Genomic DNA, 18,483 nt, shown 5'->3' with positions numbered 1-18,483 from the left:
TTGCAAGAGAAATTAAGAAAGTCCCAACTTCACTAATTTCACTCAACTGCAGCTCACAGACGTGCTACTCATTTAATCCTTCCCCTCCAGGCAGGAGGTCCATCAGATTAGTAACAACAAAGCACATACTGCTTTGGCATCTCAAAGCTTTGGCTCCTCATCTCTCAGAATTACAGTTTGCATTAGTGGATTTAGATTGTTTTCCCAGACAGTTTCTGATACTTCCATCACAAGCCTTGTTTCTTATCTTCAATAAATCTCTCTCTTCTCCACTAGGAAGGACATTAGTTTTCTTTTTCCCCCCAAAACTTAAGCAAGGTTGCCTGGAGATTGGCTGGGTGGCTCTCTCCTCAATGTGTGAAGCAGCTGAGGATAACAATACTACTTTTCTCTGGCCACTCTTAAAACCTTTGACTTTCACGCATGAACTTATAAATTTAACTCCTAAAATCAGATAAATATAATCCCTTCCATTTCTATCTGTCTATGACAGGTATTAAATGAGGCACCAATGGAGATGTAATGATGCTAAAGAGCAATAGCCAGCACATGCCAGTCATACCAGGAGTAGGATTCCCACCAAATGCACACCTCGCTTGCCAGAGCCATTTGTAAATGAGAAGAATGATACAGATTTCCAGAACTGCCTTCAGCTTTGCTGTTCCCTGAGGGAGCCAAAATGTTTGTGCTCCGTAGCATTCCAAGAGAACAGCGAGCAAAGGCCAGCACACAGCCAGGGGCTGAAGCACTTCACTGTGGGAGGGAGTTCCCCTGTACAAACACAAGTGCAAGGTTTGGTGGTGCACGTTCTTCAGTGGGAACAAAACAAGGTGTTCAGCAGTGAGGAACCAAGGCTATGCTTGTGGAGCAACAGGTACCTCCAGAAAACCTCCAAAGGCAGAGCACAACAAAGTCAGCAGGGCCTGCTTGTCTCACTTCAGCATCTCACATGTCTTCAAGGTTGCAATCTAACCCTCATTTGCTTTACAAATCAAAGGAGCAACGCTGAGAATTTACATTCAACCACAGGATAACAAACAACATTCTAATGGCTCTCACTTGATTTGTGGTAAGCTATAACCATAATTTTTACCTAAACATTTGATCCTGCTTTGGCTTTCAAATATTTCCTGCTGCCCACAGACCTAACCCTCACAAATCTTTGATGCTATTTACAGCCCCTCACGAATAGGTTATGGTCACATCCAGATGTCGCCCACTTAATCAATCACAGATTCTCTTACCTGCACAATAGCTGGTTTCATTACCTATCTGTGCTTTATGTTGAACTTCATTTTGTCAGATAAATTTCAGACAGCAAGAAGAAGCAAGCTATTCATTTTTGACAACCTTAAGAATTCAAATGACATTTATAGTACCTGGATATGCACCGGATCAATGGAAAAAAAAAGCCACTCACATAAAGACATATAAAGACTCTTTCACTAAGACCTTCAGTGGTTTCTTACTGGCTAGAAAATTACCTGAGAGCAAAAAGGTTTTATTCTTGTTACAATGGAAAAAGGAAAGCCATCCAGGAAAAGTAATCAAGTGAAAAGATGCCCTTAAAGATATCAACTAGTAACAGCTAATAAAAGGGGATTAAAAATGTAAAGCATGCATCTCACACTGATACCTCTGGCACTTTGCAAAACAACTTCTCTCAAGTTATTTTTGTTCTAAGGAAAGATTCTATAAGTGGGACCTGCAGTTCTCCCACACACAAACCCCAGCAAGGTGGGTGAAATCTGCCCCATCTCCAGCGATGCTGCTGCAACAAAAAGCTGAAATAGAACCAGAACATTGCTGGCTGTCACCTTATCAAAGTCAAGATAAATACTCAGTTTTGAGCCCTCCACTCTACAAAGAGCTTATTAAAGGATTTTATTACCCAAGTGTTTTGAGGTGGCCGCGTTGGCAGCATTTACCAGTGAAGGAGCTGAAGATCCCTCACCGGGACACAAATATCCCATTGGAAAGCACACACAGGGAGTGCAAGGCTGGTGGGCCTTTCCTCATTTGATCACACACAGTTCAGTCATCAGCACTCATTTCTGCCTGGGGGGGAAGAAAGCTGTCCTAAGCATTCCCAGGAGGCTCTGGGCACTGAATCCAACCACAGGCACACGAGCCTAACATAGATGGAGACTAATTTCACCATGCCTGGACCCTGGGTCAGTCTGTTCCCAGACACATCTGCTGCCAGAGCATTCAGAAGCACATCCAGCATGCTGGGGGGCTTCAGTTTTGGGTCTTCACACTTTCAAGGGAATCAGACTGCTCCTATTCATAAAGGATGGGAATACCGTGAGAGAAAAAAAAAGTACCTGAAATTGAAAGACTGTGGGTTTGTTTTTTTTTTAAACCAAACATTGAATTTGCAGCTGGAAGCTCCATACCCTGAAAGTTCTAAAGCTCAAGAGGTACAACAGCTTCAAATGGTATGTGCATCTCTGAAACGCACTAATTGCTTTTTCACTGCAGAAAACTTAAAACGACAAGGACAGTAAAGCTGCTTTAGTCCAAGACCAGACTAAATCTAATCTGAAAAAAATATTCCTAAATCACTATAACAAAGCACTCACGTCTGCTTGAATATATTGATCTGCTGCAAATATATCAGATTACTTGATATCAAAGATTCAGCAAGAGTAGCAAACTCTATGCTTCTGTTTATACAACTCAACTGGTAAAGCAGAAAACCATTTCATATCTAAGGTCAGATACCAACTCCACACATTATATTCTTTAGGAATGGTATCTTGTTTCCCAGGATTTGTACACAAAGTGTACGTTTATGATGTGGATCAGAAGGCTAAAGCCCTCAAAAATGCAGACAGGGCTTGGATGTACACACATACTGAACCACTAACAGTGCAGTCTGAAAATACATGAAATGGTTCATAAAATCTAGCCTAATTTGACCTTGTTGGCAATGACAAGAAACAGTTAAACAAAGTAATACAGTTTCTGTAATTGATATTAGTTCTATGCCTTTTTAAAACACCTCTCATCTGAGTGGCCAGAGCTAATGCACGTCAGCACCAGCCTGATCATATCTCGGTGTTATTGATGCAATAATGCCCCCTGCCCAGGTCAGGCTCTCCACAATTCTCTTCAAAAGCTTGATACTTCAGAGAACAAGTGTAAAACACAATATAATCTATCCAAAGGTATGGCTGTGTCTGAACACAACACACCAGCTCCCTGCTGGCCTCAAAATACTGCATTTTAAGTTCTCTCCTGGACTCTTACAATACCTACCATTATTACTTTCTGGTTCATGAACGTCATGAAGAGCATAAACAAGCAGTAACAGCATTTGAAGACAACCTCAGGAAGAGACCACAAATAGTTTTAGTTATGACTGAAGTTCAGAACAGCCTCCTGAGCACCTACAGGCAAACACTCACCTCTCCTACACAGCAGTGAGAGAGGCACTGCTGCCACAGCAGGTATCTGATTGTTTGAACAGAAGTTCTATGGCATGGTGACCTCTTTGATGCTGTTTTTATCCTGCCCTTTAGGAAGAGGAGATGGAAAACTGGACCGGTATACTGTCCATTTGAGTACAATTTGTTTCTTTGGAAAAATCAGAAGTGGCAGAGCAGCCACTCCATCTCCAATGTCACAGCCAGCAGTGGAAGCCTCCATTCAATACAGTTCTATTTTCTCCATCCTTGGTGCTGAACAGCTCCATGGTATCACCCCAATTAGCATCTATTTAAACAACATGGGTGATTTACCCAAAGACACAAAATTTATCTATTTACACAAATACAAATGCTTTCTCTTCTTAAAGAAACTATATAATATATGCAGCTGTAACTGAGATGCTTGCAAAGAAATCTTTCAAACATACAGGTCCAAGTTGCCTACTTTTAAATAAACAAAACTAAATAGATTTTATTCTTGTAAAGCACTATTTTGTAATGTATATAGTAGAGATCACTTTATATGCAACTAGCTTGATAAGATATTGAGTATATTAAAAGAGATTAATAAATTCTGCAAACCTGCTGCCTTAAAAATAAAGGACACTAACTAATACCACAGAAACTAAGTTGAAGGAACTGTGACCTGAAAAGCAACAAAAGGACTTTTCTCTTTTCTTCTTGGACTCTTGTTGAAGAAAAAGAGAAATTTAATCTAATGTAAATATGTTATTTCATTGTAGAAGAGATAGTTGTTACCTATATATATGTATGTAAACAAACCTTGTAAGTATTTACCCCTTCCCCCAATGCTGAGTAGTTGTGTTTTGTCTGAAAACCCTCTCACACTGAAGCAAATTGTGGGAGGGGGGCTTGGACTTGGAAATTGGATTTTTGAGGGTCTCAAACCACCACAAGATCGCAGCACTAAAATACTAAAATTCTGCCTGTCCTATAAAAAATAATAGCCCTTAAAACACAAAGGTGGAAGGGGAGCTTCTTACAAATGCCCTGCAAAACACATGGAATCTAAATGTTCTGGAGTTTTACATACTCCTGTTGAGCAGAATTTAGGCAAGGAGGCAGTGCACCCTGGCTCTGCTACATGAGTTAAGCACAAGGTCCATTTCCCATTCAGCCATCTGGATTTTTGGCTGTACATCAGTGCTGTAGGGGAAGGAAATGTGTGAATCCAAGAGGGAGGAGACCACAAGAGCAGAGAATGTGATGGCATAAAAAGCTCCTTCCAAGTGTGTGCCTGTATCACAACCAGCAGAAAGAGGAACACCCATTTCCTATGAACACAAGCACCTGTGAACATTTCTTTGTGGAAGCCTCCCCACAGCTGCAGATCACTTCTCTGCAGGATCTCAGGAGGCCCTGATCATTTGTCAGGCTTTTTAGATTTATCTTGAAAGGGACCTTTGCTCTTCAACCAGCAAGGACTGGATTCAACTAGTGCTTGGTTCTGAACACGGGGTTGCTGTAAGGTTTGTGCCAAAGTCCTAAGCTGAGATTCATCAATGCACACTTTAAAACATCCCATTCGATTAAAAGGAAAAATAACATTACTTTACTGTTCCTGGGTTTAAAGGAGTTTAGCCCAAATAACTATACAGCACACTAAAACTTTGTTCTAAATACAACTGGTTGCAGTGGGAAGTTTCCTCTGCTATGTGATCTTCACCTACTTCTGAAAATTATTTGCAGAGATGAATTTCCTTTTTACAATGTGATTTTGTGGTAACAGAAACGGAATGAGGTAGTATCAGCACACCACCCCTACTTGTAGAGCTCATATGTGAAGATGGACAGAATAAAGTTCTGAAAAAACACTTAACTAAAACCAGCCCTCTTTTTTACTTGTTTTAATAGGATTCTTATATGGGACTAATCAGGACATATTTTTCATGCTCAAACACTAACAGATAATGAGATTTATGTTTTGAGTGGCATTTTTTGAAGCCAGAAACCAGGGAATTTGGTTCTTCATAATTTATCTGTTCTCCTCATTGGTAAAGTCCAACTCTTAGGATGCTGATTTTTCTATAGACCAATATCCTTTTTCTAGGCTTCTAAACCTCTTCAGCCAACAGTGAAGCAGTTTCTCACAGAAATCCAAAAGTGAAGAATGATCTTGCTCTAGATAATGCCTCTGAACGTGCCAAGTTCCTTTCTCAGTTACCTGTGTATGACTTCATGGGGTTTGAACGGGTCACATTTAGCAGCTTGTATTACAAAAGAGTTATTCCTGAAACCTAAAGGTTTTTTAAAGCTGCTACTTAACTAAGCTGTTTTAAACGTCTCAGAGTAGACATGAAGAAGTAAGAAATATTAGAATTCACAGTGATGAGACCTCGTTATCACTAAAGACCTAAAACAAATTCCCTTCGAAAATTTTTAGTATTTTCTTATTTTCCAGTAGTTCCTTAATATTTGCAGGATCAAGACTTATGGTCAGGTATAAGTATTTAATATTTTGACCTATTTCAATGTTGCAAGCTTTCAAATATTTTTACTTCTGTTAATCAGAGAGAAAATGTGCAAACCATCAGTGACAAGGTCCCTGAGTAATGGAAAACTGCACACATTTCTCTATTTTGATTGGCACACAAATAAGGCAAAAAAAGGGGCCTAATGCCTGCCTCAGAAGAGTGTGCTCAACTTCACCATCCTGTCAATAATGACTTCATCCTTCATTTGCACCAGGAATTCCTGGCTCCCAGTATTTTCTAGCTAATGTGAAGATATTCAGGGTAGCAAAAAAACCCGAGTATGAAGAGCTTCAGAAGAATCTCAAGGCAGTCAATGATCAGGCCCTTTGAATGGTTAGATTCCATCACCAAAACTCTTCCTCTCTACTCAAGAACACAGAAACACAAAGTCCTTGCAAGTTAGACCAAAGGTATCAAACATGGACGCAGAAGAGGGATCCTAGAACTTGGAAAAATATATGCTATTTGGACAGAATATTTTTCCAGGCTGTATTTTTTATTTGAGGCCCAAAGACTTCCTAAGACAAATGTAATGTCTTTCTATCATTTAGTGGTCCTTCATGGAACATGCTTAGCTTCCTTCCTGAAATGCAGCAGACCCAGTTCCTCTGTCAGTGAGATCCACCACCCTCCACATCACCTCCTCTTGAGAACAGCACCAGGCAGCTTCTGCCAGTGCCTCGTAGAGCTTGTACTGAGAACAGCAATGACCAGCTTTTCCTTCTCACATTCTCCAGGAACTCTCAAGTTTTATGGACTTCACTCCATCATCCTCACCCAAGTTATCGTTTTTCCAGCCTATTTTCCTGCCTATTTTATTGCATTCCCTGGTCATCTCTGTTGCCTGAACTGCAGTTCTGATGGGTCCCATCTGAGGAGGCAGCTGAGATGCACAAGCACCACACGTATGTTTGTCCATCTGTCCCCACCCTTACACAGAAACACACAGTGAACAACCTGTTCTGTTTTTCACTTTTTTAATTCCTAACTTCTGATTAGCTTTTTTGCTATTTTACAGTGAGCTGGCATGTTCATAAAAACATCTGAATTTTTTTCCTGAATGACCAACTACTTTACTATCATTATGGGTTTTTTATTTTGGGGCTGTCTTTTCTTCTGTAGATGACTTGCCTTTAATTGTGCTGAACATTGTAAGCCTAAGCCAAGACACAGGAATAAAAATAATTTTTTTTCCATTAAGAAACCTTAGAACCACATGTGCTAATGCTTTGAGTTTTTCTCTTAACCAGTTACTCATCTACAGTATGATCTCTCCTCTTATCCCATCACAAATTAACTTCTTTAATAAGGGAACTTCCACAGAAGCTGGAGAAATCCAAGTAAGATCTTCCTTGTCCCACTTTGTTGATGTACCTCTTCAAAGAGCTTAAAGGCATTGGGTGAGCTCGATTCCCCTTTTAAAAGTACTGAAACAGCTACACCCATTACAAGTGAACTGAGATGCTCAAGCACAAGGTCATATGAAGTATAAATTATGACAAAGTATTTATTCATACATGAGCAGATTAGTAACACTTGAAAGTGGTCTCTAAACATAACAGAGATTTGGGAAAATTTACATCTAAATTGGAATTCAGATTTTTTTTTAGTCATTATGTTCATTTGAACAAACTACTTCTAATCTCATTCTTTGAATATTCCTTGCTTTAGTGCCTATGCAGAAGGCTGTTACATCTAGCAGTTTTTAAAAAGCTAGTTGTTTTTAAGATGTTTTTCAGGAATGCACACTTTTCAGATGCCCAATCCTGTTTTAAATATCACTATAGGCTCTCTGCAGGCAGAGCCACAACCACATCACAGTTTTCTCAGTTTCTCATTAAAGGTTTGGTTAATTTTGGCACACTAAGCAAAAGCCTGATGTACCTGCAAACAAATGCAAACTGCACCACCTTCCCAACTGACCCAATCATTTGTGAGTTCACTCTCCCTCATACTGTTCTTACTCTATTGTTTGGTCTAAAATGTTTCCAGAAGGCAACTCCTTCTGCTACTACCTTTCCTCAAATCACTTAAGAGTTCTGGATCTCAAACCCCGTTTCCCTGTTTTGCTGGAACTGTTTCTCAAGATCTTTGTTCTTCTTTTTTTTTTTTTTTGACATCTTGACAGGTCCAAATAGATATGAAAGCTGCAGGCAGTTTTAAAAGGTGAAATCTTTCCCCAAAGCATCATCCATTTGGAATGCCCTGTAAAAGTCACAGCCACAACATTTGGATTCTTTTCTGGGTTTGGAGATAGCCAATCTAATTCTTTTCCCAGAGCACTTCAGTTCAAAGAGCTGCAGTTCGATTCAAGACATTTCTCAAACCATTTTTGTGCTATAGGAAAGACAATCACAAACTCAACCTCAGATGTGATTTCCTTTGGTTGTCAGTGAAAGGGTGAGAATCAAGGCAGATAAACCAGGGGCACCTGAGAACTACTGAGAATCTCCTCGGTGGCCTCAACAGTTGTTCAAATACACAAATCTGAGTTTAAGTTTTGTTATGTCAAATGTCATCTGAATTTCAAATCTTATGTACCTTATTGTAAAATGGGAAAACCTTATTGTAAAGGATAGCTTATTGTAAAATGGGAAAACACTTAAAAGGAATGTAACACAATGCCTCCTAGATTACTAGAAGATGGATATAAATGCAATGAAGATCAGACTTCAGGAATTTTACTTTTTTTTTTATTGCCCCAAATCACCACATAGTCACCATGTATTTGCTATGTCCTTCCATCCTCTTCACTACTTGAACAAAACTCCTGCCACAACAACTTAAACAAGTTTAATTTGAGGCTCCTGTAAACCTGAGGTTCCTGTTTTGAGTAGTGACCTATATATGGATCAGATATTTGGATTTCTTTTTCAGCAAAGATGAATTAGAGGACAGAACATTAAAAAAAATTGTTTCCTTACTTGAAAAAGAATTTTGACAACAGCATTTTCTTATATTTCAAAAGGAAAGGCTGAAAAATAGAGGAACTAGAGTTGTCATTCTGTGTGTCACTGATTACATAAGAAGGGATTGTGCAGCAAGTTTTATGACAAACTGGATGAACTAGAAAAGAAATGGAAATGCAGCAGTTAGTTTTGTCTACTTGAACCTTGGGGGTTTTATTTCCAAATGCTTTTTCTCATTATACCAAAAAGGGTAGGGGTTTTTTTTGTATTATGTAGACACTCCCTCACGTCCACAAACTTAGAAAGCAAGAGGTCTCAGTGAAGAATTATTTTGTATAACTGAGGACAAAGGAAAGAACTAACTGGTTTCAGCCATTAGTAGCATTACAACTCTTGTGTCCTGGTCTAACATACAGAGAATCCTAATTTGAGAAGCAATTTTTTAGGGGAAAAAAGAGTGTGCCAAATTCTTCAGAATCTAATTCATAGTTAAGTACCACTGAATTCCAACACTGCCCCCCAGAATACACAAACCTCAGCTTTCTAAGCCACACAGACTTCTCAACTGTCCTTGTTCTGTAATAGGAGATTTACAAGTTTTACCTGCTTGGTATGTATAAATAATGTCCCTATGAGTATACTGTGTTTAACAAACACTTGCATCTTTTGCAATTTCAAGGTTAAAAGAAAGAAATACTTAGCATTTTCTGAAAAAGAGGTGACAATATATAGAAGTGTCCCTGTGTAATATTCCTGTAAACCCCTGACTCTTCCATGCTGCTTAATAGTACAGAAGTCGAGAACAGAGAGCAGATGAGGGACCCTTGAGAGGGGAGAGTCAGATTCACTGTCTTTCTAATAATTCCCAAAGTGAAAAGAACTCTGGCCATTGCCAGCAGACTAGTCCCAACTGGCTTTATACTCAGGTTGTGTTTATTCAAGTGTTCTCCTTTATGAAGGAAAAACTTGGCTTTATTTCAAGGTAAAGAAAAAAACCTCCAAGCAGCAAAATATTTTAAGGACAGATGTCTGATCTTGAAACAGCAGCTAACACAGCCAGACTATATCTGTGCAATAAACACTTACTCATTAGCCCTCTCTTTCAACTGCATGTATTTCTTTTTTATCCATGATGTCGCTCACAAAAAAGGCAGCACAGAATACACTGTTCTCTATTATCTCCTGGGACAACGGTAATTAACTCCTCTAATTCTAATAAATTTGAAATTCAACAACAAGTGTTGCTGTGTTGCCTTTTTTCCCCTCCTCCAGGGGTTTAATTATGTGTGTTACTCTTGGAACTGTGCTGGGGAGAACCAGAAGGTGCCAAGAGCAGCACCCAGGAACTGGATCCCTGGGGGATCTCCCAGGAATCCCAGGAGCTCTGTGACCTGTGCTTGACCTGCAGTGCTGCCCTTAGGGCTTTACTTCCTCTGCACCTTGGTGTGCCCACCTTTGAGACCACTTGCCCTGATACAATTTCATCCCCAGCAATATTTCAAGTTACAATTTAGTTAAAAAAACCCGAAAGAAATACAAGCAGAGCTGGTAACTATAGTAATGGCTAATATTTTCAAATGCTTTCCTATAATATCCCTGTTGCTTTTAGACAGCTATAGCTCTGCCAAAACTTAACAACCCACACTGAAAATTTCCTTGCCAGGGACTAGAAACAAGCTGAACATTTCTTTTCAAAGAAAATAAACACAAGAATAATTTTGGTTTTTTCCAAAAACTAGGATTAAACAAAATTGTGTGTTTTGCAAATAGTTTTTAAAAGAACTTATAACTGGTTTACTCAGGAATGCTCAGAAATACACTTTTTTAAGATCAGGGGCTCAAAATTGGCACGGAGACTGAGACAGCATCAAGGATGGGATCTTTTCTCTTCTTATGAAAAGATGCCCATGTCTAGTCGAGATTTAAACCCCTGAGTATCACCATGGCATCCAGTCAACACACATAACTTAAAAATTGGGCAGCACAACACTAAAAACCCCCCAGTCATACTGTGCATGCTCCAGAGCTTCAAGTAAGTTCCAGACATGGCCTGCAACTGCTACTGTCAGGGAAATGCATGAGAACAGCCTGGCAGTGAGGCACACAACCAGCTCAGAAGCTGGTTCTGCTGTACCTGAGTGAGGAACACACAGTCCGTGGGTGACAAGGACAGAGAATCCTGCCTCTTACACTTTATCTGCTCTGCAAACAGCTGATACCCAGAGGCTTCTTATCTAATGACTTGGAAGCACTTGCTGGCCTTTATGAGAGTCCAGGTGATTCCCTGATGAACCCCCCTGGGAGAGCAGGGGTTTGCAGCTTTCCTTCTTTAAAACAAAGAAACTTATATGACTGTTCAACACGTGAAAATGACAATATTCAACCTCATCTCTCAATAAGCTCTCAAACTCTCTTTATCCCCACCACCCAAACCCCATATTAATTCCCAAGGTGCAGTGACACACCCCAACACTGATTCCATACTAAGTAGGTGGGGTGGTACCACCAGCAGGTAAGAAACAATTCTTTCCGAATGAGAAAGACATTTCTGGATGTCTTTAATCCCTACCTCTTTTGATGGCACCCCAAAATCCAAGGAATTGTCAAGCACTGATGTCTTGCACCAACAAGAACTGAGCTGTTCTTTCAAGAAACTCATATTCAGCAGTGGGAGGTAATTCCTTAGCTTAACTTCTGTAGTAAAGACTAGAATCTATTGTATTTCTCATGCTAACAGCAAAGCACATGCATCTTTTTCCCAGCACTTGTGTTCTTAGAATGTACAATCCATGTGTTAGTAAATTAGCTTGCCCTCAGGGATTATGTAATATTCTCACTCACTCACTGTATGGCACCAATTAAACACAATTTCAGTTTCAGTCGTACTTTAGACATTTCAAAATCTCTCACTCAAAGTACCAGCAAACTCACTGATGTAATTTAATTATTACACATTATTTGTGCCAAGACATGACAGCTAGGATTAATCACAGTCTGCCCATGCTTGATCCCCAGCAAAATCACAAAAACAACTCTTCTAGGGCTCTTACTCTTTAGCCTTATTCTCTCTTGTCCAAGTGCCTGATAAAGTACATTAAGGAAGCCAAAGTAACACTGCATTTCTATTCAAGGCAGATCCACATTTAGGCTCTTGCTGGAAATAAATACAATTTTTCCTCTGGCTGTAAACTGAGGATTTTCTTCCATCTAATTCTGTCTTTTTAAAATTTATTATTCTGCCAGTGAGTGCTTTTCAAATAGAAAACTGTTGATTTCTTTCACTTAGCTCTATTGTACTTACTGTGGCTTGAAGGCAAAAACATTACTTTGCTAGCTGCTGTGAAGGATTTCAGTCCCATTCCTTTTTCAATCCTGCTTGCTTTTCTCCAGTCTTTTCTCTCTATCACTCAAGTATCTGTTTATTCATGGCAGGGGGGAAGGAGAGAGAAATGATGAAAAGTGTTGTGCTTCACCTCCTAAATTTCTTATCCGGGCACTGAACTCCACAGTAATTCTGCTACTTCATTTATTGGAAAAAACCCCACATATTTCTCCATCAGGCAAACTCTGTGGAAAAAAATGTAGCACTTTTCCATAATATAATTCAGCAGCAGCTAATGAGATGCAGGTATCACCTACCTACATTTCCCAGTGCCCTTGGATTGTGATTTACTGACCTGGTCCTACACAACCAGCAGGAGCCCTGCCTGATGTTTGCTTTGGTGCAGCAATTCCAGCTGTCCAATGCAAACACAAAAGCCCATCACAGCATGAACAGTGCAGATTCTCTGACATTCAGCCAGACACCCCAGACAACCCTCCTCCTGCCCAGGACTGCCCTGCTTGTTCTCCCTTCTAGAAGGCCACAGCTCAAAACCTCTGCAATCATTTTTATGCTATTCATCAAAACAGCATTAGAATCTCTTTGAAGCACGTGCACTCATCTGAGCTTTCATGGCACACACAGTTGAGAGAATTTCTGCATCCCCATCAGACTCTAACTTGCCTACAACTTCTCTCTGAATTTGAAATCGTGCTAAATTATTTAGAAATGCTGTTTAATTCTGATTCTCCTAAACACCTCCTCCAGTGCCCACCACAGTACAATCACTGGCCAACTGTACAGACATGACACTCTCAGGTACGAAGAGCTGCAGGCTTTGACTACAGTGGGGATCTTACTCTGAATAAAGCCCTCAATGAGGTCTTCAGGACTGAGCTATAACTTAAGAGCATGCTACAAATAAGCAGAAATTAAATGAAAAGTGTCATATAAGTGTTTATAGGTGTATAGCAGCAACAGTAACTATATAACATCCCACAAGAATATGCTGACATCTACATTTAAGGGCTTAGAAACGTAATTATCTTGCCCAAATAGATGCCACATGGTATCTCAGACTGATACTTCATAAATAACTTAATCATTATTCTCATAAAAATGAGACTAACTATAGGATCCACTCACATGAATTCATACAACTGCAGCAAAAACCCACACCTGAATAATTTCCTCATTCCAATCCTGCAATATGTCCAGACTCACTTCGAACACACACACAAAAAAAGCAAAATAAACTTTTCCCTAACACAAAGTAGTACAAAACAAGTAACTGCAAATGCAGGCAGTACAGTGTCAATAAAACCTCTGGCAAACTTAGGTTTTTCCAATTAGAGAAAGAGCCAAAAGCTATATGAAAACAGCCAACAAAATACCAATGGCAGGCAAGGGAAGAGCCAGCCAAGCGAACATGCTGTTTGGTTTCCTATCCAAGGAAGGAGAGAAGGAAGAGAGGTGAATTTCCACCTGGAACAAATTCATAAAATAGTCCAGAGCACAGAATTCTGGCAGCTGTATTTGCTGTTATACTGAATCAATATCCTGATCAAATTTGGCAGCACTCCTGTGAGCATGTGTTTTGTGCATTCACCCCTATGTAAATACTCCAGAAGCACAGCTCCATCCCAGGCCGTGGAGCAGAGCCCTCTAACCACAGAGGAACCAGAGCAGGCAGGGTTTCCCAGCAGTTCTCTGCAAAAGGAAGTGGAGGGAACCAAATTTTCTCTGAGCATGTGATCATCATGCACAGTGTACAAGCAAAACCATTCCCAAATAACCCTGTGCGCTGTTCACCAGCTGGATCTCACAGCAAACAAATCCATGTACACAAAGCAGCAGCCACTCAAAAAGGCAACGACACGTGAGGCTGGTCATTTAAAAAAATGTGGGCAATATTCAAATGCCCATAACAAACTCGAGATGAACTAAATAGAAGCACAAAGGAATAAAAAAGGGGGAAATGAATTCATCAATAAACCTGCACCGTTATATGAAGAAAGCAAAGTGTGTCCTCAGAAATCAACTGGAAGTCAATCAGAAAACGAAGTCCAACTCCTTCATGAGTCCTAAGATTGACCTAAGTCAGCGAGGTGCCTATAAAGAAAAGTACTAAAATGCAACTAATGCTTCTGAAAACTTTACAAAGTACAATCCCACACAATCTGGGTCTTCACTTTTTCAAGAGTCGGCCAATCAGAACAGCCCATCCAAATGGGTTCTGAGCAGTTTTACATAACCTTGGAACAGGGAAGGCACTGGAAAACACACTCCCTAGTCCTTAAAATAATCAGGGAGCACTATCAAAATGTGCAATATCTACTTATGCCAAAATACCTGAAGGGTTCTATAAATTGCTGTCAACAAGATGTGAATTTGCTGAAAACCACTATTCTAATCAAAGCTTTGTTATTACCCAGTGTGTGTCTGCAGTCAAGTTATACAGGCAATGGATTCAATGACAATAAATATATTTCCACATGAACATTCCAGACTGCATTTGTGTTGCTTCCATCTACATTTAATGTCCATATCATTAGCAAATTAAATAAAACACATGAAAAACTTGCCTGATAGTTTAGCTCAGATGAAACTCCAGAGCTGGAACAGTACAATGTTGTATGATAGTATAATGTTGTTTTAATAAAATAAATAGGTGGGAAACTACTTAAACAGAATAAAGGGAGGAAAAGTATGTTACATAATACTACCATATTGTGGTTTTAGTGATGACAGACTGGCTGTGAAATTATAAGAGATTGCAAAGACATCAGTGCTGGCTGAGGAAAATCAGTTTTAAGGTAAAGAGATCAACTGAAAGATTAGTAATAGATTAGCAGAGGATACGAGAAAATCTAACAAGCAAGTAAACTGCACAGACTAGCTCCCATTCTGGTGCCAGTGGATGGTGGACAAGTCATTCTTTCCCTATGGAAAATTTTGAATCATTTTTCATTAATTAGATTAAAGTTATGTCTGGAGAACACACATAAAAAAAAATCTTACAAGAGTTTCTTGAAATATTCCAAAAGCCAACAAGACAGAGTGTCTTCATAATATTTTCCCAAAGATAAATCATAACTCTGAATGACCGACACCTTCAAAACTGACCCAGAAGTCTGTGTAGAGAATTGTACCAAAAATGTTAAGACTGTTATGGGTGAAAACATATACAAGTTCCATAAGAAACAGCCAAGCAAGAGTTTAAAAAAAATGGCCTGTGTTGCTAACAGAGGACACTGTTCATTACAGTAAAACTGAGGAACATAATGAATACACTGTATAGTTTTGTCACCTTAATTTCCAGAGATGTGCAGGGTAAGCTCCACAGCAAGTCAGGTTTTCTTGTAAATTTTACCCCTAGAAGACCTCTGATCTGTCAGATAAATTTGGAATGCTTCTTTCTAGAATTCTAGAACTTTTCCTTATCTTTGATGAAGTTGAAAATCCACTATTACTATCAAGCCAGCCATCAGTTCTAAACCAAACCATTTAGAGGAAACAGTTTTCCTGGCACTGGTAAAAGATGGTAATGGTTTAAAACTGTCAACTTGAAAGAGACTATATGATAACACCAACTACAAGTGTAATTTTAATTTTTAGAGAAAATCACTAAATATATGGTAGACACATGGTGACTTTAAGTACAGACTATTTCTTAATGCCAGACTGGTTCTTTCACCCCCTTTTCTCAATCTGTAAGTGTAAGCAAATGCAAGCAACTGAACCATCTACACCAGGAGCTAAAATAATTAAAATTTAAAATAATTAAATTAAGAATTAGAACGCATTTACATCCTTAAGTAAATTATTCTGACATTAAATCAATCCCTGCTTCAGTCGTGCCAAAGTATGAGAATACAAAGCATATCACCTACCCTTGTTCCACCTACTGCTCAGTTCAAAATGTGTTATCTCATACTGCTGAATTCTGTCAGGACTATGTCAGAGTCCTCATTTTAAGGCTGTAGATTAACAGAATAGTTTTCCAAGACCTGTCCTTTCAATTTGGAGATGACTGCACATCTTATTTGTTTTGCTTGGAAGCATCCCCGAGTATTAATCTTTGCTTCCTGAACAATAACACACATTCCCAAATATCACCAGTTTTGTCAAAAAGCAGAAATGTTTGACTTTCTATTGACTGAGCACTGTGCTTGGCCAAGTATCCTTATTCTTTATGGATACATAATTAAGCATTTCAGGTGAGATTTCACTATTCTGCAATCCAGGTTGCAAACAACCGGTGTGTTATAGAAAAATGACAGCTCAAAGATAATGCAATAATTACTAATAGAGGTAATTACATTAAACATTTTGTTAAAATGTCTTCAAACAGCTTTGTTATCTCACGCTGATGAAGCACAGCACTGCTGCCAGTAATGACAGGTACAGTGTGAGGTACTTCTCCTTCACTGGAAAATTCTGCCTGACAGCCTTAAAATTCCCAGAGCAGGATCGGTCCCGAGGAGTTTTTGCCAGTGTCCCTCCTGCTCAGGAAGTGAGGTGGGTGAGCTGTGTGGTAACAGGGACCATTGTACCTGTCAGACTACACAGAGAGCGGGCTGGAAACAAAGATTCCACAATCCAACCTCGCTGCTGAACAAACCACCCCAAGTGCAAACTAACAGGAAGCAGAGCCAGAAGTTTCCACTACTCGGTGCTCTGTACATGAAGCAGAGCCAGAAGTTTCCACCACTGTGTGCTCTGCAGCATAAGACCAAATAGATATTCAAGCCTACAGTTAACGGGACAGGAGGAAAAGTAATTCCCTGCTCCTCCACTACACTGACCAGGATCAATGACCAGGAAATTCAAGGAGTTTATGCAAAGAGCACAGACTTGTAAAATGTAGGACCAGGAAATTTTATAAAGACCACAGAGTTTGGCCTATTATGTACTTATCAGATTACTTTTAAAATATTTTCTTTCTGCAGAATTTATCGCAGATTGCAATCACCATTTTACAAGAAGCCGTAAAAAAGTCACTACATGATGTTTCTTACTATGTATTTATTAAAAATCTCTATGCACAGATTAGAATTCAAAGAAATCATGATTTAAGTCAGTCTGTCCATATGTGATGATTAGTTTCCAAAGGAATGATTTCTGTTATTCTGGATACAGTGCATACAGTCTCAGTATAAAGAAAAGTCATATCATAGAGTTTTAGAAACCTGACACTAGAATTAAAAAAGAGCCTAAATATTCTACTTTCCACCCTAGAGCAAAATTAGCAGCACTTTGAAGTTCTGACACAAAATCTTCAAAGCCTGCCTAACGTTAACAAAGAGTTTGGGTGATGTGCACTGTTTAAAAGGAACTATGAAACCTGTAGGCCTGAATAAACTATCACGGTTTAGGATCCAGCCCCTCCATCCCCTCCCCACAGTCCCGTGTGGCTCCAGACCTCCCCGGCAGCCTTCCCTTCCTCCGAGCTTCTGCCACAGCTCCACCGCAGGCCTGAGATCCAGAGGCAGGTTTTGGGATGCCAGGGTTCAGCACGAGGTCTCATCAACGTTTCCCCTTCTGTTTCCACATTCCTTTATGTTCTCCAGTGCTATGCAGAACACCCCGGATTAGAGCTACTGTGGTGCCTAATCTAACCACCAACGAAGAGAGGAGATAAACTGATCCTAGAAAAGCAAACATGCCTGTGCAATTCCCATCAACCACCACCCTGGCCCACAGGAACATTTCAACAGCCCACATTTATGGCATACCCGGCCTCTACGAGCAGGAAAGCACAAAACCCACATCCACATGAAAAATTCCAGGCCTCACATCCCCTTCAGGAGTGAATTCCTCAATTCCATTGTACAGTAACTAGGAAGATGCTACTGCTACATTTTTGCTATGTAACTACCCCAGGCTTGCTTCTTCAAATATCCTGCATTTTGCCTGGACACAGGCACAGGGGAAATGTGGGTGTGGCACACTTAATATTCTGATTTGCTTATATTTGAAACTTATTTTGCACTGTTGTGTAAAATCTATACACTCACCTGGGCGTATGCTGACCTGGGCAGTGAACACTGTGATGAGGAAAACTGTTTTAACTGCATTTTACTGGAGAAGCCTTTAAAACAAGTAGTAAGCAGTAGGTAATTTTAAGATGGACTTTTTAAATATTTATTGCATTGGACAAGTAAACAGATGTTTCCTGGACTTGGTTCAAGGCTTTTACATTTATGAGATATTTGCCAGTATTTGCTTTCAACTTAAAGCAAGAAAAATCAAGCTCGCTGCTATATTTCACAGAACATCTATTCTGTTACCACATGACAAAAACACCAACCCTACTAATA

General features: G+C 39.6%; 1 protein-coding gene across 1 annotated transcript in view; it reads right to left on the bottom strand.

The window, feature by feature from the left end:
* Positions 1-18,483, bottom strand: part of THSD4 (thrombospondin type 1 domain containing 4) — a 97,939-nt gene that overhangs the window by 62,074 nt on the left and 17,382 nt on the right. The gene's annotated exons all lie outside the window — the stretch shown is intronic.

The sequence above is a fragment of the Lepidothrix coronata genome, unplaced genomic scaffold (genome assembly GCF_001604755.1).
Source record: "Lepidothrix coronata isolate B3197 unplaced genomic scaffold, Lepidothrix_coronata-1.0 Scaffold140, whole genome shotgun sequence".
NCBI classification, from domain to species: domain Eukaryota; kingdom Metazoa; phylum Chordata; class Aves; order Passeriformes; family Pipridae; genus Lepidothrix; species Lepidothrix coronata.
The sequence above is the reverse complement of the archived record's forward strand: the minus strand, read 5'-3'. Positions and strand labels throughout refer to the sequence as shown.